This window comes from Pipra filicauda, unplaced genomic scaffold (genome assembly GCF_003945595.2).
Source record: "Pipra filicauda isolate LSUMZ 115617 unplaced genomic scaffold, ASM394559v2 scaffold59_size3379749_pilon, whole genome shotgun sequence".
Taxonomy (NCBI): Eukaryota; Metazoa; Chordata; class Aves; order Passeriformes; family Pipridae; genus Pipra; species Pipra filicauda.
In genome coordinates, this window is record NW_024104753.1 from 3,106,961 (window position 1) to 3,133,738 (window position 26,778).

The following is a 26,778-nucleotide window of genomic DNA, read 5'->3' on the forward strand; positions in this document are numbered from 1 at the left end:
CAGATGTGGAACACAGTTTCTTGTGTGTGTCAAAGTGCTGGCATTGTAGTGGGGCTATTCTGTTTGTATGGATTGCAACCCAAATCTGATATGAATTTGATTTACATTTTGCAAAATATGAATATAAGTTGAAATACAGTTTAATGACAATTGGGGACTGTGATTGTATTTATTTCTAGGGAGAAGGAGCAAATAACTCAGAGCAGAGCCTTGAACAACTTAATAGTAACCATCAAAATAGCAATAAGAAAATGTAAATGCAGAAGCTTTCCATGATGTTCAACCATAAGGTGAGGTACAGATGCAGTTTATAAAACTGCTGGAGCACGAAGGATGACAGTGGAATGCAGATGTGGGGAGTGTTTCCAAACCCAGAGGGTTTCATAAGCAATGCATATTAAAGATGCAAGACATTTCTTCTAAGGAAATACATGCAAAGTGTTCTGGGTTTTATTTTCTTGCTTTTTTTTTTATAACCTCCCATAATTATAATTTAGCATGTCTATAATTTGACATTTTCAAAACACTTTCTTGGAATGACATATATCACTAGGACTTAGGTCTACTAATTCTTAATTACATATGTGAATAAAAATTTGATTTGAATTTAAAGTGATCTGGAGAGTCCTATGGATATAGAAATGTCTGTATAAATATAGAACGTAGAATACGCTTTGAAAATAAAGCAGTTCTAGTGATGTCTTGTATTTCCCAAAGAATCTTGGGATGTAATTGAATGGTTCCATATTTCTGTCCTTTTTGATTGTAGGAATGCCTCTTATGGAAACCTTTGCATGCTTGCCTCTGGGCATGAAATAGGGTCCATTTAGAATTTTACCCTCTGTGTTCCTTACTCTAGTAAATCAAAGCTGGTAGGACTTTTCAGAACCTCTGAAGCAACAGGTTTAGCATTTTCTTTTAGCTTCTGGATGCAGTCTTGGTTGAATCATGGATCAGTGACCTGGAACAACTACTTTTTTTTTTTTGTCCATCATTCCAGGAACAAGATTTCTCAACCACTCTTTTCCATCATGCTAAGGATTTATTCCCATTTCATATTGTTATTTTGTGTTTGGGACTGCCATAAGTACACCAGTTCTCTTTAAAATTGCTTAATATATTTGTTCATTGTACACAGGCATCAAAATTGCAGAGCTGTAAATTGGATTGAAAGAGGGTCAGAAGTGAAACAAAGACTTTTGAGTGGATGTAACGGGATGATAATGTTCCACAAAATAAAGGAAGTCATAAGTTTATGCCTATTTTTCATGAGTTTTCAGAAAGAGTTTGGAGCTTTCTGAGAGATGTGTGGTTCAGCACAGTGGGTTGGGTCTGGCAGCACTCATTGATGGAAGGTAGAAAATTCCTTCACTACACAAGTTACTGTGTGATATTTTATTGCTTGAATCACCGAGTAAGCCAGACATAGAATTATGGTGTTACCTTTTCTTAAAAACTGCCACACCTGAGTTAGTCCCTGCTGCTTCTGTCTCCCCATAGTTTAGGTCTGAACTTCGAAGTCTTCGTTGCTTCGGCAGAATTTTACATGCCAAAGGTAAAAGTTTGAAACTGGGTTACAAGATTGCCAGAGCTGCCAGAAGAGGGTATTTTTTTTCTCTACTCTTTTTATTCTTACCTGTGTATGCTGAATTAGCATTGCAGTAAATGTGAGCACGTGTTTTAAAGCTAACTTGATTTTTAGATTGAGAGCTCTGAGCTGTATTGAGTTTGGGTCTCTCTCTCCTAAAAGAATCACAGGGTAAGCTGAGACACTGAGAACTTCAAGCAGATCTAAGGCAGTGAAGCTGCTGAATGCTTTTAACACCGTATTAAGGATGGGAACTGATAGAGAAGACTTCAGTTAAGTTTTAAGTGAATGAAATGCATCTGCAAAAGAAAGAGTGAATATTGCTTTTCAGATTCATGACCAGAAAAGAAGCAATCATCCTTAAACTGTTACCAAAGCAATTTAGGAAGTTTAGACATCTAATTCCCCTTAAATACAGCAATGTAATGCCTACATTTATTTTTTAAATTGGTTTATTAATAAAAAGGAACTGGAAACTCTTGGAAGTGTGCAATACCCCCTGAAACGTGATTTAGAATACTTCCACAATTTAAAGAACCAAGTTTTAATTTTATCTGCTTGTGAATTGACAACAGAAAAGCATTGACATTTTATGCTATTTCATCTTTTGGAAATCTCTGTTAAACCTATAGGTCTGTTGGCTGCATAGCTAAATTAGTTTTTTTTAAAGTAAGGGTAGATTCTTAAACATATTGGATTGTTATGTTTGCTGTATTTGTGATCAATTCTGTATTTAAGTCTCATCTATCCTATATAATTCTGTTTCCCCAAAGAGATTGTCTTTTATAGGTCTGTGTGGATTGGGAGAGTGAGGAGTTGCTTATCTTTCCCTTATCCATGAATAGTTATGTTTAATATTTAAATTGCACATGCAATTTAAATTGCAAATGTTGTGAAAGATCAGCATATTTCAATACTCATTTTCAAGACTGAGTAGCCATGCCTGAACCAATAATATGTATCAGTTATGTCTGGTAGTATAGCAGAATTCCATATCTGTGACTTTGTCAGGGACAGTGTTGGTGGTATCCATTGTAAATGACTAACTATGAACCAGCTGGATACCTTTGCTTTGTGGTTCACTTATGGTTTTGTGGTTTTTAATGCTACTTTGTAGAAAGCAGAGACATTTCTACATAGAAACATTGAACTAAAGAGTGTGCAAGAGCAAACAGAATATTCTATTTCTCCTACTTCTATCCTCACTTAGTAAAATAAATTGATTCTTTACCATTGTTGCATGAACTACTTTTTTTTTTTTTGTGAAGAGTCTACATTTCTCCTGAGTAGTATTAAACATCTCTGCTGAAGAGAAGGCACATCAGATTGCAATTAAAATAATAGCAATCTTCCAACTGAAACATTAATAACTTTTTCTTCAAAGTGCTACATTTAATGTTCCAGAACAGGAAGTCATGTAACATAACCAAGTTCAACAAACAGTACAGAAGGCATAATGTTTATTATTAGCATCACATCACCATATGACAGTGACAGGTGGTGATCCACAAATGGCATCACAGTCATCAGTAACTATGTGGGGAAATGAAGGGCTTCAAAAAGTGCAATTTTGTGGCAGTATAAAACAGTTCAGACCTGTTATTGTTAGATAACTGGAAGATAAATTTCAAAGTTAATATTTATAGTGTCTGAAAACATGCTTTGTGGATTATTGGCTATGTAGGATGCTGTATCCTGTATTTATATTGATTTGCAAGAGCACTGGCACTACAAGCAGATCTAGCAGTCATGTATTCCAGAGTTTCCTAAAATAACCCTGTGTCCTAATTTTTCAAGAGGTGGGAGGGAAGAAATTTATTTATTTTCAAAATAAAAATCCTGTTGACTTTATTTTTTTATATATGAATATATCTATATATATATATATAAATATATATGAATATTGATATATGAAACATTCATAATGTTTACTTCTAAAATAAAATATTATGTGAATGTGGTGATGATAAACACAAAAAAAATTTTCCTCAGAATGAGGAGTTAGTTTTTGTCACTGATGAACTACTGCGAAAGAAAGAATTTTAGATTTACATGTGAGTCATTTTGTGTTTGGAATATACTTTTCTTTTTAGGATGTCTCAAATGAGAAGATGGTTAATATCGAATTTTGCCCACTTCCCTTCATATTTTGCTTTCTTTTTTTTTTTTAAGTTGAGGCATGCTACAGGTACTTTGAGCTAAAGAACATAAAATTAGGATTAAGGCAATGCTTTTATCCACCGATGGTGGGTGTGAATATGTTGGGAAAAGAAGAAATGAGACCAGTAGATGCTCTGCCACCTCCTCATCTCTTTTGGTCATTTGTGCTGTATCTTCTGTGACATTTAGGGCTCAGCTCCATCCCTTGGCTAGAGATTGCATTAAGTCCTGAACTAAAAAAATAGAGTTATAACTTCAATAATGGTACCTGCACATCAACTAATATTTTGTTGTGATGTTTACCTCTTATTGTATTTGGTAGGTAAAGTTCTTTAAAGCTTCCTCTGATGTAAAGGGGAGTAAGTTTGGAACCGACCTCAGCGTTTCTGTTCACCTTCAGAACCGTGACGTGTTGGCAGATTTACTGTCAACTTGTAAAAACTAATGAACCACTTTAAGCCCTGTCATAAAACTGGAATTCTTTTGTACTTAATTAGATGGCCTGGAAGAGAGGAAATTGGAGCCAAACCCTATAAAATTAGCTTCATCAAAAGAAAGTGGAAACAGATGAGCAACCCACAGTAACTCTACAAGAATAATGCCACAATCCTTACAACCCTGCCTTGGCTTATTTGGATTGCTTACTCAAGGCCCTGTTTAAGTCTTTCCCAACATAGTTAATTTGTATATCATGGGTGGAACTGGTGGTGATGCTTGTGGTCAGGATTGTGTTATGCTCATAGCCTTGTCAGACAGTAATTTTTTGGACAGATACTTTCCCCCCCTTTCCCAAGGTGTTTTCTTCAAAAATGACTCTATTTTTGAGAACAAGGTTGGTCAAACCCAACCTTTTGTACCTTTTGTACATTTTGAAATATCACTGGTAACAAGTTACAGAGAAATTTGGGATGTTAATAATTTGGAGCAGAGTTTGAAATTGGGCAGGGAATCAGGAATGTGACATTTGCTGAAAATAACCCAATTTTAACCAACTTACAAGGCTTCAAAAATTGCAGTTTGCACATGTGCAGTAAAGGTGCGTTAGATGGGCAGCTTAAATCTTTTAAGTCTTTTCATCTGTACTGGGCATGTCCAAGGCTGTAGCTGCAGAACCTGAGCAGGAGTTTCCCTCAATCAGTCCCAGATGGTGGGAACTGAGGATGAGAAGTTTCCTGTCCATGTTCCTGGTACAAGTGCCTTGGCATCACAGGGATGCCAGGGATGACTGACTTGAAGTGGATGATTTTGGACTATCAAGTTTGGCAAGCTTAATGTACATGCCTGTCAAAGCTTACAAAATTAAGCCAACCGAAAAAAAAATAATTTGAAAATCCATTCCATAGGATGTTTTTGATAGCTCACAAAGTGCTATTAACAAAGAAATTACAACTTTGTGTTATTAGAACTCTCTAATTGTGGTCATTGTGGTTTAGTGACCTGATTTGCAAAGTGCTGAACATGTAGTGTTTTATGTGATAAGAGTTGCTCTCAAAAATCCAATGGGAGGCCTTTAAATTGGATCCACAAATTAAAAGGCATTTTTGATCACAACTTCTGCAGATGTCAGCTCCCCATTTTCAGAATGGCTCTGCTGTCCCCTTACTTCCTGGTAGCTGTGAAACTACATTAGGGCTTGTGAAAAGTCTCTTATAAAATCCCATGAGCAAGTGAATAATTTTATCATCGAAGTTTGAACAGTGTTTAGCAAGTAGATTACGGAGCTGGTTACTAGTAAAAAAAAAATACTGAAAATACTTAATGGCTTCTAGCTTAATGAGAACAATCCATCTGTAAATGGAATTAACCAATGGTTCAGTGGGAAAACGTGACCATAATGCTGTTACAGCACATAAACACAGGTTTTGTGCTGGGGCTTGATGGCTTTAGCATGATTGACGTTTGCCACTTCAGTATTCTTCCAGCATTCTTTTTTGGGTGATGATTTAATAACTATCAAAGCAGGACTTTGATTCTGTGCAAGGGCTTGCTCTTGCATATTTATGAAGATATGCTTGCATATTTGTAAATTTGATTATTCACTTGGGGGGACTCTCGTGTATAAATGGCTTGAACGGCATCGTCCACAAGCAATTTGTTAAAAAATAATCTACTCTAATTTCATCTCTTAGGAATATTTTTAGGGTCAAATATTATTTGTAGTCAAGAAATTAATCATTAAGCCTCTTAAGATTCTGAACTTGTGTTTCCACTCTGGCTTTTTAGACAGTGCTAATGATACTTGATATCAGTTCTTGGTCTTGCTCTCACCAGAGCATTAAACATATTCCAAAGAATGAAAATGCCTTTTGGAAGCCTTCTTAATTCCTGCCTTAGTGAATGCACTGGACAGATGATGGCGAATTGTAAATATGTTTTGAGCTCTCTGGGTGGCCCAAAGCAGATCTGTCCTGCTGAAAATGTCCTCTGCATATTGATTCCTCCGTGGGTGAAGAACTAATTTAAACACCTTCTTATTACCCTCTTAGCACTTTTATGGAGGCCATACATATGCACTGTTTTCAGAGGAGGTGATGTGGCAAAATTATTGCAGCAATCTTGGAACCCCCATCTGCTAGAATGTCCCTGGCCTCCCCTCCATAAAAATATCACTGCTGTTCAAGTCAGCACCTCTGTGTGTTTATTATCTTACCAGAACCTTGGAAATTGCTTTTGTTTCTAGTAGGAAAATCAGAATAGGGAAGGTAATAGGACAAGCCATAAATGGAAAAGCAATTTTGAGATAAATTTTAGATTAGAATCAATGAGACTGAAATTGTATTTTTCAAGAGTTTTGATTTCTTCCCTCAGAGCAAGTCATTTTTCATTTTCTCCTATTTTCTTCTCTACTTTGTTTTTCTTGGGAAGACAATAAACCGAGTATCTTGAGGGTTCCCTTTCTTTACTTTTCTTATCCTTTTTAATTTTTCTGAATATTAACAGTTCAGGGATGTTAGTGATTAAATGTGAAAGACTGATGCTTTTAGACTCCTCTTTGGCTTAGAAGGTTTTGAAAAACTAGAGTGAAAAATGGAAAAGGAAACTAATTACAGTGAAAACCAGTGAATGATCTTAAACAAATATCATATTTTTTGGTTAAAGAATAAGAAAGAAGAGCCAAATAATTTGAAATGCTCCTTTTAAATAATATTTCTGGATCTTGAACAAGTGGAAGTATTTACACTGAAACAAAGCATATAGTGAACAAAGAATAAAAAATAATGACGTACTAGAAAGCTTTTCCCTGTTTATTTTTAATGAGATCCATTTGAATTTTTTTTTTCAGGGGTAAAAAAATACTAAACCATATAGGATAAAAATTGTGCGTCCTTTCCAGTGTTTCTAGAGCCAAAATGTGCTCTGCATGAGTATAGTTCTATTAACATTTCTGTAAACCCAGTTACTTTGGGGTAGGTGCTAAGTGATGCAAATAAAAATGGCCAGTGTATTTATAATCTTCTAATTTTCCCTTTGTGGGTGTATCTCCAGGGAAGTGTGGTCATGACGACATTCATCCTTCTCAGGCTGCTAGAATTAAACCTGTCCATAAAATAGATGGGAAGGCACACTGAACCATTTCAAAGGATGGCAAAGTTCCCATGATAAATTAATGCCCAAATCAAACTGCCTGCCTTTAAGGACTCCACACTCTAGGGCTCCTGCTCACTAACCATTAAATATATATGATGCCTTTAAATGCCCCAATAGAGCTAAAACCACATTCAGCTGAAATTTATTCTCTTTAATATTTATCTACATCTGGGTATTTGTACTGTCATATCCTTCTTAGGTATGAAAGTTTTATACTGTAGTTGTGAGGGAATGCCCACTATCATCACACTTATACCCGTCCCTCCAAGCTACAATACATTATTTCCTACCAGCTCTGTCTCATGGAGCAGTTTCTCATAATTGCAACCTAAATGTTTAATGTGACAGAAGTAAGGATGAATGGGAAAAGATCTGAGTGTGGAGTGTAAATTAGCTTGAAAAAGGTGACAATGGCTCTTGCCACGGTCCCTCCATGTGGTCTCTTGATGCTACAGAAAAAATTCTGGGAACACAATGAATTAAGTCTTGTCCTTGGTTTCCATCTCTTCTGTTGGATACTGGGGGGTGTTTTTTGTTTGTTGTTTAAGATTAAGAATGTAGCATTCAGAGAAAAAGGACAACTTGTTAATGACTCAACCCTACTAAGCTGTTCATTTAAAGAGATAAAGTTTTTCTTTATTTTATTTATTTCACAGAGTATCCTGAGTTGGAAGGGACCCACAAGGATCACTGAGTCCAGCTCTTAAGTGAATGGCCCATACAGGGATTGAACCTTAAGAAAATAAAGAAAACTTAAGATTTAAGAAAACCTTTTCTTGCAGGTCAATAATTACTTTCAACTTGTTAGTTTATGTTTTCATAAACCTTTTTCCTTTCTAAGTTCAGTAATTTTCTGCATAATAAAGTCTGATTATAAGCAAATTGAAACAGTTGCTTTTGGGTTTTTTTGTGTGTGTGTAATGTCACTTACTTGCCTAACCCTGTCATTCATTATGAATAATGCATTCCTAATAAAAATGCCTTTATTACAGTGAGGGTGCAGCAGTTTTTTAATAACCAACTGTTTCATTTTTTTATTTAAAAATGCAGGTTTTAGAGACTCCATTTAAGAAGATGGATACTGCAGTGCAGTTCAATTATGGGTTTTGCCTTTATTGGTGAGTGAAACCCCCATTCCTTACATGTGTAAGACAACCTGCTCATAAATTCTCATATTGGTAACTAAGATACAATACTCTAATATGTATGTTTCTGTGAAATAACTAATTTATTGAGATTTCATAGGTGTCCATGTAAACATGCAAATGAGAACAATTTGGAAGACTTTTTTGTTTCTCTAGTTCCTCAGATGCTATTTTGTATTTCTTTTGCCTTTATTCTATCCAGTATATTGTGACTGTGTCATTCCTCAGATTTTGGTGGAAAACATTCTGTCATTATCACTGTGGATCAGGAATATCATATGACCATAATTTTCTGGCTCTTTGCCATAGACCAAAACACATAGTTGTTCAATATACTAGAATAACTGAAGTGCTGGTTTTGAGGTAAGTGGAAATACTTCCTAAAAAATTGTGATATTTTGTTCTAGTTTGGTTTTTTTATTACTTTTATCTTACATTTCCTCAACTTTAATATTATGGGAAATATAGACTAGTTTAATAGATGCATCTGAAACGTCAAGAAGATCACTTTAAATTTAATAAAACTCCTCATAAAAATTAATTTTTCTTCTCTTGTAATATTAATCTTGGAGAGCATGTAATGTTGAAGCTGGGGCCTGCAATGATGACTCCCTGCTCATACAGGTGTACGCAGGGAACTCCCATTGGCAGCAATTAAATGCATTCATAGAAATTACTACTTAAATTGTTTACTTTTTTTCCTACCTGTGTTTGATAGCCAAGATATTAGGGTTTCTGAGCATGTAGCACCTTGTGCAGAAATTAAATAATTCAAATCAGGGAATGTTTCCCTGTATGATGCACTTTACTAGTTTTCCCTGTGTGATCCTATACAGCAATTTGCTTTATACCTTTAAATTATTTTGGATCCAAACAGAAGTTGAAGGTGATCAATAATCTCTCAATTTTTGAGTGCGTGACTTTGTTGTTATTAACCCAGGGCACTGAAGGTGGGTCTATATCTAACTTTTAATCAAAAACAAATCTGCTTCACCTTCACTGTGATAAGCCTATGTTTTGACTTTGTGTGAGCTCTGCAGTGATTTGTGAGTGATACACAAAATGAAAAACCCTTTTCCCAGAGAAAGGGCAGGAAGACTTCAGAGATTTGCTCCGTTTGTTAGATTTACTTGAATTTCAAACAGCCAGGAAGAATAACAACTGAGAAATCCTAACTATTAAAAAGAGACTTCAGAAAACATTGAAATGAACATGTATTTAAAGGCTCTGACTTAGCAGTTGGGGATATGCCTACTCATAATACAGACGTATAAATCTCCCTTCCTGCCCTACAACATCAATAAAAAATTGCATCCTAGTTCTAGGGCATCACCTGTATTCATCTGAATTTTTCAGGTTATATAGTCATGCAAAATTAAATTTATGTACAAACATGTTCAAACCAAGGAAATACATCATTTATCTCTTCCAGACACGATGTGAGATTCACCGTAGTAATAAATTGGCTTGATGAGCATGTGTGAGCCATCCTTTTTTTGGTTATACAAGCCTGTCAGAAGTACAATGACAAACACCTCAAAAAGAGGTTTGTTCCAGCGAGTTTATTGCCCAAAGTATTTAGTCAGCCTCCATTTTTTCTCCCATGCCACTATTTTAAGTACTCAAGCAGCCAATAAAGCCTGTGGGAGATCCCTTCTTATACTGGGAGGAATCATACTGAAGCAATGACTGATTTCATCGCTGAACTGTTCCATATAAACAAGTTTTAGCCAGTTTGTGCCTCATCTGCGGTGCAGATAGGTTGATATGAGGGTGGTATACCTGTGTGGGAAGTTCCTTCCTTACAGTGGAGATGTCAGTGAAAGATCACCATGAGTTATGTTTGGAGATGACTCAAGAACATTTTCTCTTTGCTTGAGAAAACTGGGATCTTTTGCTCCAGAGCCAGTCTGTTTCTGGGACCTCTTTCAGGTGTGTTCCTGCTTCCATGCGTTTTCTCGTGATCCCACTGAGTGCTATAGAAGGTAAGAAAGGAAGCCTCCAGATTATATTTACCCAGGCAGGAGTACAATAGTTCTAGCATGATTAATCATCACAGTTAGCTCTTAATTAGGACACCCAGTCTCCTGTTCCTCTTGAGATTTTAGTAGCCTTTCCCCACCCTATTTCTGTGATTTCTTTCATCATGTGTTGTTGTCACACCCATTGCTTTCGAAGAATTTTTGTCTGTGCGTGGAAAAGGAATACCCAAGAACTGCAGATGATGAAGTACTTTGGATTTTTAATTCATTCATGGATAGATCCATTTTAAAACTTCTCTTAAATTTGAGGAATGCAGGTGCTGTTTGCAGCCCTATCGGTGTTTGTCTTTCACCTTTAGAAGATGTTTCAGTGTTGTCTTGTGCTGCTACAGTGAATGTTTTGGAAGTCTTTTGTTCTTGTTCCACCCCCTTGGTGGGATCTTATTTAAATGGTGGCCACCTCCCTGTGTCATCTTTCTGTGGCCTCATGTTTTCTATTTCACCTACGTAAATTACTTTTTTTGGTAACCCATTCTTTACTCCAAAGGGTTATATACTCATTGCTGAGGGCCTAATAACTTTAAACTAGGTTGTGCTGAGAAAAGGCTCTACTTTAAGCATGTTTACCCAGTTTACTTTTCATATGTCTGAATGCTCCCAGCCTTCCTCCCCTAACCGTTCCAGATCCCAGCAGAGACAGTGCTAAAGGCTCTGGAGGTTTTTCTTTTTTCTTTTTATTTTTTTAAACGGGATTTTCCCATTTGAAATCCACTTGTGTTTTTAGTATCACAAGAAGAACTGTTTTGGGGAAATTCTACACAGCTGTATAATGCAGTAATGTCTGAGCACCCTTGTAGCTGGTCAGTGAGGAAGTGTACCCTATCTCTAGGAATAAAGATGGAGGCAGAAGGATGGAGAAGGCCCAAGAGTTTCCCATGGAGCATTTTTGAGGACCATTTCTATTGCAAAGACTTGCCAGGTTCTGTTTGTGCACACTCGCCAGGCACCTTGCCATATAGCAGAGTTCTGTAAATAGAAAGAAGTTTTGCACAGCCTGTACCAAGTGTTTGTACTTGGCAACAGTTGTTTGTTCAAAGTTTAAAAAAGAAAAAAAAAACAAACACAAACCCACTGAAAACAAACATTGAAATTAGAGTTTCTCACAGGTGATTTGAGAGTTCTGCCAGTTCCTAAGATACCTTAGGAAAAAAAAAACAAAACAATGTTTTTCTTTCTATGTCAGAGAGAATTACCCTTTTTAGGGAGTTATTAACAGCTGAAATTTAAAATTTATGAATTCATTAGTTTGAATTGCAAGTTAAGTTCACTAGACCTATTGTTGCCATTTGTAGTAGCAGTAGAGATGCCATCAGGTACTGAGGGTGACTTAGTTTTTGGCCAGCTACAAAGGAGCACACACCATCACATAATGGCCTGCAAGGTCCCTTTTAGACCAAATGGGAGGGTTTGGGTATTTTTCAAATGGTCACTGATTTCTCCTAACTGCTTATTTGCTGGTGACTGATTGCTAAAGGAGTATCAGATCTGGGTATATAAAAGATGGTATGAGGCTGAAATAACTTTGTTCTCAAAAAGTCCCTTTGGTTTTGATAATTTCATTACAGTAACTAGTGTTACCTACTGTAATTTTTTTGGGGAAAAAAATAGCTGTTGGTTTGAAATGAACTTTCATCTGATTTTGTTTTTTTAAAGAAAAATTTCTGACTTTGCCATTACAGAAAATAGCTTGGAAATTAGAACTGAAAAAAAACTAAAAGAAATATTTTCAAAATTAATATCACAGTTTCAGAGGGTTTTTTTTTCATATTCTATAATTGATAATTGCTGGAGGTGACAAAACCGAGTCAAAGATGGTCAGTTCACAAAGGTGTGCTGGCATTCATGGCTTAGCACATTTCTAGCTGACCAGCTGTGCCTTCCTCCTGTGCAGTTTTCTCACAATTCTATCAGGAAAAGACCTGGATGTACCCACTTCCTCCTTTTATTTCCAGGAGGGTTGACATAAAGTGGTCAGAGACAGAAAATTACAGGAGATAAACGAGTTGAGGGCAGAGGTTTTAAAAGGTGTTTATGGGAGTAACTACTCAGTTCACATGGTTACATTAGCAAAAATAATTCATTTGCAAATTCTATTAGTGTCTTTTGAAGTTCTCAGCCGGGGAGGTCAAGTGGTTTGACCTAAGGTGACAGCAGAAGTTCAATAATTGAATCTTTACTGTCATCTAGCAGTTATCCTGGATGAGACAGTATTTATTGTTCTGCAGATTTAAGAGAAATGTAGAAATCACTGTTTTGAAATGTAATCCGACATTACTACTTAAAGTGATTCTTCCAGTCCATGTAGGCTTATATGTCCAGTACTTCCTCTTGCATTATCTTTACACTGAATCACAGCTGCCATTTTTGCAATTAGAACATTAAACAGGGCATTTCCCCTCAGTATTGTTTATACTCATTTATTTTGAAGTACCATCCTCCTACTGCAGAGTGTTATTTTGGCAATAAGTTACCAAAAAAACCCCAGTTTTATTTTTTTTCCAAACGATTTTTATATGAATGTAATCTGCATTGCAAATCCACATTTCAAAGTAATTTCTGCAAATGTAATACTGTAAAACAAAGCCTTCATTTAAGTGAATACTTCATGTTGGGTTTTAGACAGTTAAAATTTTGATCATATCAATATATTTCTATTACAAACTACTGCATTTTGAAAACAACTTCCAAGGAATAAGAGATGATGAAATCACACAATAAATAGCTATTCTGTATTCAATATCCATTAGTTGAGTACATAATTTCAAATGATCATTAGTCTCATGAAGCAGAGACCTTACCTCAGCAGCTTTTATAATTGAAGCTGTCTGTTGTGAGTGAAGGAAAGGGAGATTGCAGAACATTGTATTAGATGGAGAATCTTGGAATGTATCTTAAAGAACTAAGGGTCTGTTGAGGAGTTTTGTGGTCCCCTTTCGAATATGGGGGAAGACCTGTGTGTAATTCACTGTGGTCTTAAATATAGTATCCTAAAAAAGTGATCCACAAAGCAAAGAAGAAATATCTTTTTCTCTCTCTCTCTTTTTTTTTTTTAATATATTAATTTAGAGCTGTACTTTTTGTTCCTTCCTGGTACACAAAAAGGACTGGAAAATTGAAGGTTTAGAACATAAGGTACTTCATGTTAATAGTACAGATGCTGCCTACTTGGACTTTTTTGGAAGCCTTGGTGTCCAAAGAAATAATGGAATGGAATTATCAGTGAAAATTTCTCACTGAAAACCAATGAGTCAAAAAGATTTTTAGTCATAATTTTAAATAATTGTTGTTTAGTTTTGGCTGGTAGTTTACTGAAGTGAGAAACAGAAGCCTTTAAAAAAGCTTCTAGATTTCTACTCCACTACAAATGACTTGGGGCACAAATCTGAGTACTTGAGTAATTTGTATTGTGGAAGAAGGAGTGAACGGACTACCACCTTCAGACATATCTACATTTTTTTAAAAGTAACCTATTAAAAAATTTAAATATTTCCAACCCTGTTGCCCTCCATATGCATCAGAATAAACAAGAGGGAAAAAACCTTATTTCTTACCTATACACACACAAAAACCTAAGTCAAACACACACACACACACACAAAAACCTAACTCAAAAGCCTCCAGTAATATTTTTCGGTTCTATACTGGTCCCAGGTGATGCCTTTCTTTTAGATAGTCTTGCAGTGACAGCAAACCTTTAACTGAAACACATCTTTCACTGAAGGCTTCCTCATAAAAGGCTGAAAGAGATAACACAGAAAGAAGATGCACTGTCAGGAAAATTGATGGTGGGAAGGAATCTCTGCTTTTTTCTTTCACTGAACGCAAACAAAGTGCCTGATCAGTTACTTAAACACTTCCCACTGTTCTAGTGCTCAAAAGTGGCCTGTGCAAGGTAAATCAAATTAATTACATCTAGCACTTCCCACAAAGAAATAGCAAGCCCACTCAAACAGAAATCAATGAATGGTGGTGCTCTAGTTGCAACGCTGTCAGAAGGCATTTTAAAGTTTAGTTGTGTACAACTGCAAGAAAGGGGTTTTCTTCTTCCCCTCCACAGGCACAGTGAAGGCAATTATTCAGGTTTTCAGCTCAATGAAAATGGCACATATGTAGTGGATGGTAAAGCAATTTTAAGGACAGCAGTAGAAGCGATATTGTGTTATGGCACAAAAAACCTGCTGTTTCATTGGGGGCAGAGCGAGAGGAGAGAAAGTGTGGACTTTTTTAGTGTATTTTTTTTGTATAGACTGGGCTCTGTGCTGTGATTTTTGCTTACACAATATTTTAGTGTCCCCTCGTCATTCTTTTCTGAATAGGACCTGAACCCCAGCTTGCTGTTAATATTAATGACCACATCCCTGCTGTGTGAGTAAAATGAAAATAGCCAAAGTTAGCAGGCAGAATGCGTACAAACTAGTCTGAAAAGGCTCCAAATAAAGCTGCCTGCCTCCATTTGTATGTGTGTGCATGTGAGCACTCCATGTTCATTAAAAGCTGCTACTTTTAGAAAGAAAAAAAAAATTTAGTTATCCAGGGGAGTAATACTGAGATAAATTTACTTATAGTAAATATGGTCATGAGTTCCTGCTCGTTTCAGAGTGAGGTCTCATTTCCTGATGTGCTCTCATATTTTTGAAAATACCTCTTAACAGTCAGAATGTGGATTTTGCTGATTATTTCCCTTGGAAAAGGCTGCAGAGGAAACTGAATCTACTGTGACTAAGAGATACAATTCTCACCTTTCCCCCCTTTTAGAGCTTTGAGTTACATCTTCAGACATTGGCAGAAACAATGTACATCATGAGGAGTGGAGAGCAAGCTCCGTAGAGTTTCAGATTCCTGTAGTGGATCTCAGCTTCAGCACTCAGCAAGCTTGAACTGAATAAAATCCCTGTTGGTCAGGCTCTGTACCACAAATCATGTAAAAGCCAGGCTGCAGCAGTCACTGCAGGCAGGAAAGATTATCCTGAATCTAATTTCTCTTCCAGCTCCTACTGTCCTACTTAGACCACTGGGAAAAATTGATTTTCCAGCTTAGCCTCCAAGGAGAGGAACTTTTCCAAACTGATGTCTCCCAAGATAGAACAAAGTCAATTGATTAACGGGAATAATCCACTAATAAAAGTAGATCTAGAGGGTGGCTTAAAGGCATGAGGTTTCTCTTTTCAGGCTCAGTCTTCTGAATGAGAAATAAGAAGCAGGGTGTGTGTGTGTATAGGCAGATGAGGTACTGATGGGGCTGTCTGGATGTTATCCAAGCCAGGTGTTTTGTCTCCTGCCTTTTCTGTCTTCCTCTTCTTATTGGGTTTATCCAGTCCACCCTACCAACTTCAATATGCTGTTTATTTCTGGATATATCTTATGTGTTTTCCTACAAATACTATTTTTTGCCAGTCCAGCCCTTCAGAGGTTTTTCTTTAGACCACATCCAGAAGTTTGACGTAACTGGAATAACATTTCTTCTTTACCTTAGGAGTAGCTTACTACATACTTACTATATATCCTTCCTAATAAGGATGGACAAACTGCTAAATTTGCTTCTTTTTCAAGAATGGTAACTCTGAGACATTTGCAACTTTTGTCTTATTTTGAGTGATGTTGGATTCCAAAATTTGGATATGAGAAAAAGAAAACTGCTAGGTTTAAACAAAAGCCTTGGGCTAACAGAGACTGGGGAAAAACCCCCATCTAGAGTCCAGACAAGGATCCACTGATGTCACTGGTTTGGAATGTCCTGCCCAAGCCTGGAGAAACCATACCCTGATTTAATCAAACCTGTGCAGAAGACCTATTGTACCTTATCTCTCCCTTTGTGTTCTTTGAATCCCTGCATTCTGCAGACCTGAATACCTGTTCCCCCCTCTAAAATCCCCTAAAATAAAATGGGGTTTTCCCTATGATGTAAGTGCTAAGACCCAAAAGTTTGTAATTTAGGATTTCCCCTTTACCTCATCCCTGTAAAGTCCCTAATTGTAATAGTTCTGCCCTTCAATGAATATGCAAGCCCCCTGTTGAATATGTAGACCCTAAACCCTTTAAATATGAACCTGTGAGTTCAATAAAGCATTCCAGATTCTTGCCTCCCCTGGGATCCTGATAGCTTTATTGACCTCCACAGAGTGCATATGAGCAGTTTAAAGGTACTTGTGTGAATAGCTTTTCCAGTCAGAGGAAAGGTTTCTCCAGAGACTAACTTTGATGCTTGGAGATCATGTCTGTAGAATATCTCTCCTCTCTGACTAAAACACAGACCTAAGTCATGCATTAAAGAGAGCCTTTTTGAATACAGCTCTTCTTATATATTTTACTGGATGTATAATCATTAAAAATTTATATTATCAGTATTCCTCACCTGAGTAGCCACCTATCTCTCCTTTGTCTTTCTAGTGGTACAAAAACTCGATACAGTTTCTCCTACATTTTCTGATTATTGTTTATTGGCTACTTACCCCTTGCCCTAAACCAAAATCCATCTGAAATACACCTAGGGAAAAGCTCAGCTCTGTAGCACTACTTAGTAGAACTTTGCATCATCTCAGTGTAAGCATATATCCTGTGGGCATCACCACCTCTCCTGCAATATGCTAAATTAATTTTTTCTAGTCTCAGTGGACTAGATTCAGTTAAAGATTTGAATTGTTCTACTTTTTCATAGACTATGTAATACTAGATGAGATAAAATATTTTGTGTTAGATCCAGAAATGAAAAGACAGCAAGATTCCTACTAGATCAATATTATAATTTCTGTTTGCTTGTCCTTTTTTTTAATGGGGGAAAAAGGGAAGAAACAGAAAGCAAATCTTGTTCCACTCCTCCTATATATAATCTTATCTAAAGATGAAATAATTTTGTTTAGTTGGAAAAAGATGAGTAAAATATAGTCACAGGATAGACTTATTTACTTTTTTCCATCAAAAATGAAGGATTGCTCTTCTAAATGTTGATTTTTAAAGACTTCTACATGTTTTCTTGTTCTTGGTAGACCAATTTGTAAAATCCATTTTAGAGTCACAAAGTTTTAATTTTTAAGAATACAAATAATAAAATTACTTTGGTCTTCTCTTAGTTAATACTACAGAAGACTGAAGATATCAGTGTTTGGCTAATCCCAGCATTTTAAATTCTTACTCTGAGTTGAAGCCTGTTAGTGATGTAATAATGTTAATAGTTTAAACTGTGCAAGGGAAAACTTAGTAAGAGAGAATTCTGGTAGTTGCTGACATCTTTGTCAGTTTAGATATGCTCAGCATCTTGTTTTGCTTTATCTAAACAAAATATTTTAACTGTAGATAATACAATAAAATGCAATAATAAAATTAATGGATAATTTTGTGGGAAAGATTTATGTTTAACCACAACTCTTAAATACCATTCTCTTTTTCATCTCTGCCTATGTGAAGAACACTTCCTAGTTAGTTACTGTAAAAATTCATTTTTCTTTTCATTTTGTACCATGTTCCATTTCAATAAAGTTTGTTTTATAGTTCAGTACTCCAGAAGAGGAACACTGCTGTCTGAAATGCAGGTTCTCAAATGTAGCTGAACTGATGATTCAATCCCAGCAACAAATCTTGGCCCAGTCACTGATCATTGACAGGTTTCATTTGCCAAGTGCAGTGTCTTCTGCAGTAATTCATAGTTCTTAGTTCTGCCCCACGTTTTTATAAGTTATGGAAAACAAGTGATGTTTAAACAGAAGATGTCATATATCTCACAGGTCTGTTTCCTGCCTCTGTGCTGTGGTTGTGAACCTAACACAAAATGCACTGACACATCCCTTGTTCTGTCCAGGGTGAAACGGGCTGTCCTCTGTAGCAACATGACTTAGGATCTTCCTCCACTGTTGAATTCTTTGGGGAAGTATTCTCTGCAGAGCATGAATATATGCAGGTCTTACACTGTCTTTAACACAACATTTAATTCCTTCCATCTTCCTGTTTACTTGCAGGAAAAGAGCACAAGTGCTCTGAGGTTCCCTTTTTGCTGTTAAGCTTACAACCACTAAAAGTGATTTTCGGATTACTCCACGGTTGATTTATATGTAGACCTTTTTATTGTGTAGCAGTGATTTTAGGGGCCTGAGTCCTTGTGTAGAATCAGGGGCAGAAATGAGTGCATTGTATGTAAGAACAGCCCAGCACCCTTACAATTAAATCTGTGCTGACAGAACAGAACAGCATTTAGGCAATGGCTGATCTCTAGGACCAGGAGGAGAGATTGTTCTTTCTGTTCTTTGTGTCAGAACAGGGGACATATTTTGACTTAAGTCAGAACATCTCATAGTGGCTGTCATAGCAAATTCAGCTGGGCATAGCAGTGAGGGGGGGTGTCTCATGATAATTTTGTCTTTGTGCAATTGCCAGTACATTAAATTTCCTCCAAGTCAGTTCTACCCATGACAGTAACTGCTAAGTAACTGCTAAGCTTCACCCACAAGGTTTCTCATCTTATTTTTTTTCTCCTGTCCAGTTGAGGAGGGACACTGAGGGAGTGCTGAGTGGGTGTCTGACAGCCAGTGTGAACCCCCAACAGATGAGCAGGTTGAAAATTGGTTTATATAAGACTAGTGATCCTTTGCTTTAACCTGAGATTGCCTTCGTACTTTTGACCATTTTAATATTTAAAAATACTTCAGTTTCAGCCGCCTCACTGCAAATGCCTGAACTTTAAAACTTTCCCTGTGTAAAGTTTCCACGTATCCACAAATCTTGCCATTGCTGTCATCCTTAATGTGTGAGTTTCCACAACTTCCCTGAGAGAATAAATGCTTCAGACAATTGGAAAGTGCCTGTGCCCTGGTTCTTCAATTTTATACTTTTTTGGACATGACAGACCATATCCATATGAGTCAGTGAGATAAAGATGTTCCAGTACATCTCCTATAGAGGAACTAAAGAAATAACACCAACTTGTCATTCCAAATAAATTGTCCCAAATGATTACTTAGGGGGTGAGAAGAAACAAGTTCATGCTATTTATTGGAAAAACAACAACATAAAGAAAGAGCACTGAAGGATCATTAGGTTGTGTCATACTGTGAAGGAAAACTAGGAACTGAGTTGTCTTCATATGTTCAGCATTTGGCAGATAATCGTTCTGTGATTCTGTGGTTCTTATGACAGCAGGGAAGTCATTGTATCTTGATTCCCTTTCCCTTTTATTTGTGTGGATCTCTGCTAAGGAAACCCCTGTAAATCATGCTCATTCAGGAAACACTTTAGTCCAGTGGTCACGCTGATATTGTATAGTCAGCTATACAGAGATGGATTTAAACCTCTAATGCAGTGTTTTCCTGAATTCAGAACAGTCTCAAACCACTCTCGAAATAAGGAGTGAAAATATCTGACAGCAATGTGGTTTTCTGATTCAAATCCTCAATCAGAGGCTGTAACCTGATTTTTTTGAATTATTTTAAAATCATAGTCTATTTCCATCATAACTTTAATGTTTCTTACCCTGCTTAATCCAGATGGCATTACGGTAATTTTGTGCTTTTTTTATATAAACATAATAATTGCATGGCATATAATTTATAAATATTTTCTTATATTTAGTGTTATAGTTTTGCATCTATATCAGATAGATATTTAAAAATAAACATGAATTGTTTATCCTTGTTTTCCCAGATGACATCAAGCATCCATAGGATGAATGTTGCTCGTCATTGCTTGCTGAGTATGTGATGGAGTTGGGAGGGAGGAAGAACTGAGATCAGATTCCTGACCCTAGACCTGTTCCTAGGCCTTTTCATCTGAAAGTCCAAATTTACACTACTTCCTCTGGTTTCTTTTGCTTGCAGTGGAATGGAGAGCTTGTTGTGAAAGTATTTTCTCGGTATGGGCTTTGAGAGGGTGTACGGATGTGCTGCGGAATAGCATTTGGATGTAAAAATAATTTTTGAAAATTGAAGTAACGGTTTTAGAATTAGTACTAATTTTGAGAGTAGCACGTGCAAGGTGCTGGGAATGGCAGTTCTACAGCACAGAGAAGACTGGGGAAATAAACTGATAAGTAGCAGTTCTTCAGGAAAGGATTCTGGTGTTACAGTGGTAAATTGAATGTGACTCTGCAGTTTTAAATTATTGCAAGTAGAATAGGAGCCATGCTGGGTTGTATTTGAAAATGACTGTAGCCTAGATGATGTGTAAAATAATGTCTGCTTTGCACAGCATTCGTAATGCCACAGTTATGTCTGTCTTACTGTATTTTAAAAAGAAAAAAGGGACCATCTGAAGAAAACTAGAGCGAGCCAAAAAAGGTTAGAAATCCAGACAAGATATCATAGGCCTTAATGACCGGGAATTATTTAGCAGAAGGACAACATAATTTGTTCTCCATGTGGCTGACAGAACAAGAATTATTAAGCTTAAATTACAGCAAAATAGATCCATGTAAATATTAACAACTTTCTGATGGTAGAACAGCAAAGCAGATTTTTGAATCCTAATTCTCAGAGGTTTTAAAGTCAGGTTAAATAAATACCAGTTAGGAAGGACTTGGATATGACACATATTTGCTTTGAAATGAGGCTGAAATAATAAATGACTTTCTCAAGACCTTCTGTTTCAGACACATTTTCTATGACTGGAATTCAGCAGGAGCTCCACTGAAATGTAGCAGCTGAGTCAGTAACCCTTGAACAGAAAAAGATCCACTGTGTTCTCTTACTTTCACTACCTTTGTTACCATATATCTGAAACTCTTCAGTCGTAATTTCTTTGCTTCCAGAGAAATAGTTAATCTTTGTAGCCAATATTACTTCACAGTGACATGAAACTGCAACAATATTGTGGTTTTGTTGCTAAGATGTAGAGACAGCTCGCTTTTTTTTCTCAAACAAAAGCAAATAGATTTAAAAATGGCAAACAAGTGTCAAATAATTCTGTCTCATATCATTAAATGAAGATTCAAAGATAATAATCTTGATATCAAGACAAAAATTACATTTCACATCAGAGTTCTTGCTCTTGAGAGCATGCTTAATATAAAGTTAAAGTAATTGAGGAGAATAAAGTATTTGCATAATTATATTTTGGAAATTGTTGTTGTTCAGTCTGTTGAAATCTCCTGGAACACACAAATACATTGCTTTTTGAACCTACTATTCCCAATTTTACCTGTTTCATCTAGAGCAAATCTCATTAACACTACCAGTAAGTATGGGAAATATTGTCTGATGTACTTTGAGATTAATTATGCTTATGACAATCTCTCCTTTGTAAGAGAAAGCAATCCATTCAAACAATAGCAATTCTTTCTGAATTCACTTCAAATGTCGTTATGATAGAATGCAATTTTGGGAATAATGCAAATGTTTCAGTAGCTGGAAGCTATTTTGTTTTAATGAGGTATGCTCTAACATACCTCATATACTCTGCAGTTTCTACCATTGGCATGGTAAAGTAATACAGAGACAATGAATATGTTTAAATTTAGTATTGGTGTAATTCATCTGATGCTAAAACTAAATTTAGCTAGTTGCTGTATTTTATTTATGCAGATGACTCAAAAATAGTTTTTTTCTGCCAAGTTGTACCTTATAAAGGTTCAGTATCTAATTTTAATTTTCTTATAGCTGTGATCTCTATGTTTATTGTAAACAGGGAGAGCTTGATGTTGTATTTCAGGAAGGAGAAAGCACAGTTCAATTATGTATGTGATCCAAGCCAAAACCTATTTGCTTACCAGGAAGCTGAAAAAAGAGGAACTGGTAGCTGTAATCAGAGCTTTAATTTTCAGAAGCTTCTTGTCTGTATGCTGAAAGTTTTTCTGTTATGCCCTACCACTGAGGACTAACATGCCCTTCTTTTCCACACGTAGTGCAATCTTGTTTTTTCCTGCTGACTGGGGGATTTATGTGACAATATAAACAGAAACATTTTAGCTTAATTGTGGATGTGTATTTCACTGGTTTTCTCTTCACTGATCGTACCCAGAGATGATGGGAGTTGTGGATCCCACTTGTTTGGGATGAACAAAACTATGTCATGGGTGTATGATCTTGAAGTCTTCTCTGGTGTTGCTGAGTCTCTACTGGGAGGTAGAGCTGTCAATGACCTGTAAGGAGACCACTGGAAATAAATAATATCACTGAGGGGCAGGGGGATGGGGCTGTGAGGTGGTGGTCTTAAGGTCAGGAATTCAGGGATTGAACCTGAGAATGAGGAACTGAAGAAGCAATGAGTTGAGTAGTGCAGAATTTGTAGTGTAATCCTGTCAGTCAAGTGAGAGGGGAAGAGCAAGTGGCAAAGATATAAAAGCAGTAAGAGAAAGGTTGAAGAAAAAAAGAAATAAAGCTTATCAATAGCAAATGCCTCTTAGAAAGGTGTTTTCTCTGGTCCCTACAGAGCTATGCTGTGCAATTTAACAGATGCTTTGTTCTTGCAGATTATTTTTCACACAGCTTCAGCTTTACAGATAAAGCAAGGTCAGGAAGAAAAACATTCTTTTTCTCAGGAATGGTCAGTCCAATGGGAAATATCAAGCCAAGAAGCTATTAAAGTCAAGATATTAAGATTTCCATAAAGATCTTGAATGTACAGATTAAAAGCTGCAGAAAAAGAGTACCCATTTAAATATATGCCTTATCTGAACTTTTCTAAGCATATTAAAACAAGTAGGACAGGCAAAGAAATACTGTTAGACAAATCTAGGCCACATACTTAACTGGAATGAATCTCTGATCACTTTTCCTCTCTGTCATCCTGAGATTACAATTTCAGTTTGGCTCTTTGGAGAATTCTTTAATGCCTGTTGCAAGTTACTCTGGTTAAAGTGCTCTGATCTCCTGATACACCTGAAAAACCAATAGTGAGGAGAGGGTACAGAAGGCAATGTATAGCCAGAGTTCATGTTACTGTCATAAAATCTGATTTTTAAGGCTTTTTTTTTTTTTTTTTTTGTATATATAGTCCTCTGTGATCTTAATCAGTTGGCTTTTGAGTGTTTAAACTTGGGCCTTCATCTGTTACCATTGATCCTGTATATCAACATGATAACAACCTAGGCTTAGATTATTAAGTAGACAACTCTGTTGCAAACCTTTGTTATTTCTTCTGTATCTGAATTTTACTGTTATTCAGATAGACTCATGTTGTGACCATGGGACTTGTGAAAGTATAAATGTTCTGTAAGTAGGCACAGCCCAAGAATTCTGTTTTGTGCCAAAAAGCTTTATGAAAGAAAAGCCATCTTGCATTCAGAGAGGAAAAGTTTCTCAGCTGTAGAGAAACTGGTGATTTTTTCAGTTGTATGTCTTGGTTTCATAGGGACTACAAATAAGACACAGAATATGTGTTTTTAGCATCCAGCCAAGTAGTGGGTCTATGCTTGTTTCCCCTTCTGAAAACTGCCCAAACCCTCTGGAAAAGGATAACTATGTGAATAAAGATGACTGTGTCACATATTTTAAATATATGCTGTATATTCAAATTGCTTGTTAACCACAGAACCATTTACATCAGGAACACCTTTCAGTCTTAGCACTATGTTTGTCAGAGACCCTGATCCCAAGTCCTGTGTGAACACTGGTCTGAATTTCTCATCTGTGTAGCTAAGCTGAACTGTAATCCTTTAGGAACAGTTCCCTTGATTTCTTGGTTTGGGGCCCTGCTGTATGAATTCCTTTGACTCGAGTTCCTCTGAAGTTGTCTGAGAGAAAAGGCAAGATAAACTCAATGTAATTGTGACTTCCTATTCTGTCCCCAGCATTTCTGGTTCAAGAGCCCCCTTAGCTACTAGAGTTGCTGCCTGTAAATTGCATTTTGTACCCCTCTGCTTTGGTAGGTATCTGCCAAAATTGCTTTGCCTGGATACTGCACTCTCTTTGGGAATGGGGTATGCTTACTCCTCTCTGGTAAAAGACTTCCTTTTAATAACAGGAAAAATCTGTCAGAGCTGATAGTGTTCCCTCTCATCCCGTCAGCCTCCCTCATTAAGCAGTGTACTGTGTCAGCTCTGCAGAGGATGTTAAGTGGATTCTCTAACTTGTATTATTGGTGTTTCTCTGACAGCTCAGGCAATTTCAGTAACATGTGGTTTTCATCTCTGAGGTATTTTCTATCTTCACCTAAAACTAAGAGATTTTTAACCAAGTTTTCTTACTGAAACTAGAACTTGTTTACCAACATTTTAAAGTGTCTCTTCTGCATCTGGACCAAGTATGATGAGAGTTAATAAATGATTTCCTATTTTACTTTTACACCTGAGCATCCAGGAGACAGTTCAGAAGGAGGTTTATGGATATGAGGAAAAATTTCTTCACCAAAAGGGTTGTCAAGCACTGAAAAAGGCTGCCCAGAGTAGTGGTAGAGTCACCATCTCTGGATGTATTTAAAAGAAGTGTAGATGTGGAGTCTGGGGACATGGTTTCGTGGTGGTCTTGGCAGTGCTGGGTTAATGGTTGGACTCGATGATGTTTGAGGTCTTTGCCAACCTCATTTATTCTAACTGCTTTCTTGAAAATATATCTTATACAAAAGAATCCTAAAAGTGAACAATGGTATTGTCTTGTTGAAGCTGATTTAGTTGAATGCTATTTTCTGATGGGAGTCTTTGAATACCTGAATTTCATAAAATTACCTATGAACTGACATTAAAAATTGAAGAAATGGAACTTAGGTTGACAATCTGAACTGCTCACTGCTATATTTAGCAGAAATTACAAGTTTGTAGTGCCATCCAGAAAGGTCAGACAGTTTTAAAAAATTTTATAGTTATAAAACTAGCTGCCAGCTTTAATAGTCAAGACATTTTATAAAATGAAAGTTATGCTAAAATAGAGATGATCTAAATATAGCCATATAATATGCATAGCAGGAACCTGGCATGAATATTGTTTATTCAGAAACCCACTTACACTTCAATAATGCATTTTTCACCTGCACATGGCTGGCAGTGTTGCTAAAATGCAACCAATAAGTGATTTGGGCCTCTTAATATACATTGTGTGTGTGGTCTTTTTAATTTCTTTTTAGCAAACACCTTCGTCATCTTTAGTGTAGGTCCAGGACTAAGGGGGAGGGGTTCGTGTGACTCAAACAAACAGCTCACAGATGTAGCTGCCTTACCCTGTTGGCTTTTGGGAGCAGCAGATATCAGTTGCTGGGCATATATTTCATTCAGTCTTCACAGAAATTATCAAACAGGACTCCTGCTGTTAGGAAATAAATAATGTGAGAATAACAAGCTTGCTCCGGAAGCAGATGTCCCTGAGTGCAGCTGGTGATGGGATGAAGGAATAAGGTGCTATTTATTACTAGTTATTATAAAGTAGCTCTTTTGCTGCTATAACACCAGCAGGTTCCTTGCTTTTATGGAATAAAGCAAAACACTACAATTTGGGGAAGATTCCTTAGCGTGGGTTTGGATCTTTGCTGAATTTGGACCAGAAAAAAGTTTTACTTCATAATAAGCTGTAAAGCTTGTAGGGGAGCCATCATTTGGAACATTTAATAAAAACACATTTTTAAACCAGTGGAGTTATCACCTTCAAGTCTGACTGCAAGATGCATGAAATGATTGATGCTACAAGAAAATACGAGGATTTCTTTCCAGAAGATGTTTTTACACATGTTGCTATGTGTTCTGACACTAAGTGATGAGTTGAAAGAACTGTTGGGAATGAAGCAGCAAGGCAGAGTGAAGAGAAGCCTTTGCATTTGAATAATGTGTTACTAAAACAGCTGACACTGAGGAGGCCTGGCTTTCTGACTAAAAAAACCCCAAAAAAGTAATGAAAAGAATAACTGTAAGTTTAAATATTATCGAACTTTTTTTCTAAAACCGCAGATTGCTTTGTTTATTTCTTTTAGCTCTTGAGTTTTGAGGGATCTTACTTAGGTTTGGAACCAAGATGATTGTTTAAAATGAATAGCAAATAGAAAGCACGTTTTAAATCCTATGTTCTGTAAAACACTGTATCTTTCTCACTGTGTCTCTGATATCAAGCTCTGCATCAGTGAAATCTGGCACCATCTGGAAGTCAATCCTGCTTCCACTGGAGCTAAAGACAAATTTCTTCCTTAATGGAAATGAAACATAATCTTTTCATAGAATGTTTCATTTTCATATTAAACTTGTAGCTTTTTCTGTTCATTCTTCATTAGCCATAAATTTCAGCCTAGGCTTAGAAATTGCCTGAGCTAAAGAAACCATATGTTTGAGATTATATGTTAGTAAAACTTTTCTGATTTGTCAAAACTCCTTTGAACTAGGTTTCTGGCATGTTCCTCTGTAAATATTTGAAATGAGATA

The 26,778-nt window shown here is 36.5% G+C and overlaps 1 long non-coding RNA gene across 2 annotated transcripts in view; it reads left to right on the forward strand.

Moving 5' to 3' along the window:
- Positions 1–8,420: 8,420 nt before the first annotated feature.
- LOC113984487 overlaps positions 8,421–26,778 on the forward strand; it is a 120,204-nt gene continuing 101,846 nt past the window's right edge. For both annotated transcript variants that reach the window (XR_005566001.1, XR_005566000.1), the window contains exon 1: positions 8,421–8,454. This is a non-coding gene — a long non-coding RNA (uncharacterized LOC113984487). The remainder of the gene's footprint in view (positions 8,455–26,778) is intronic.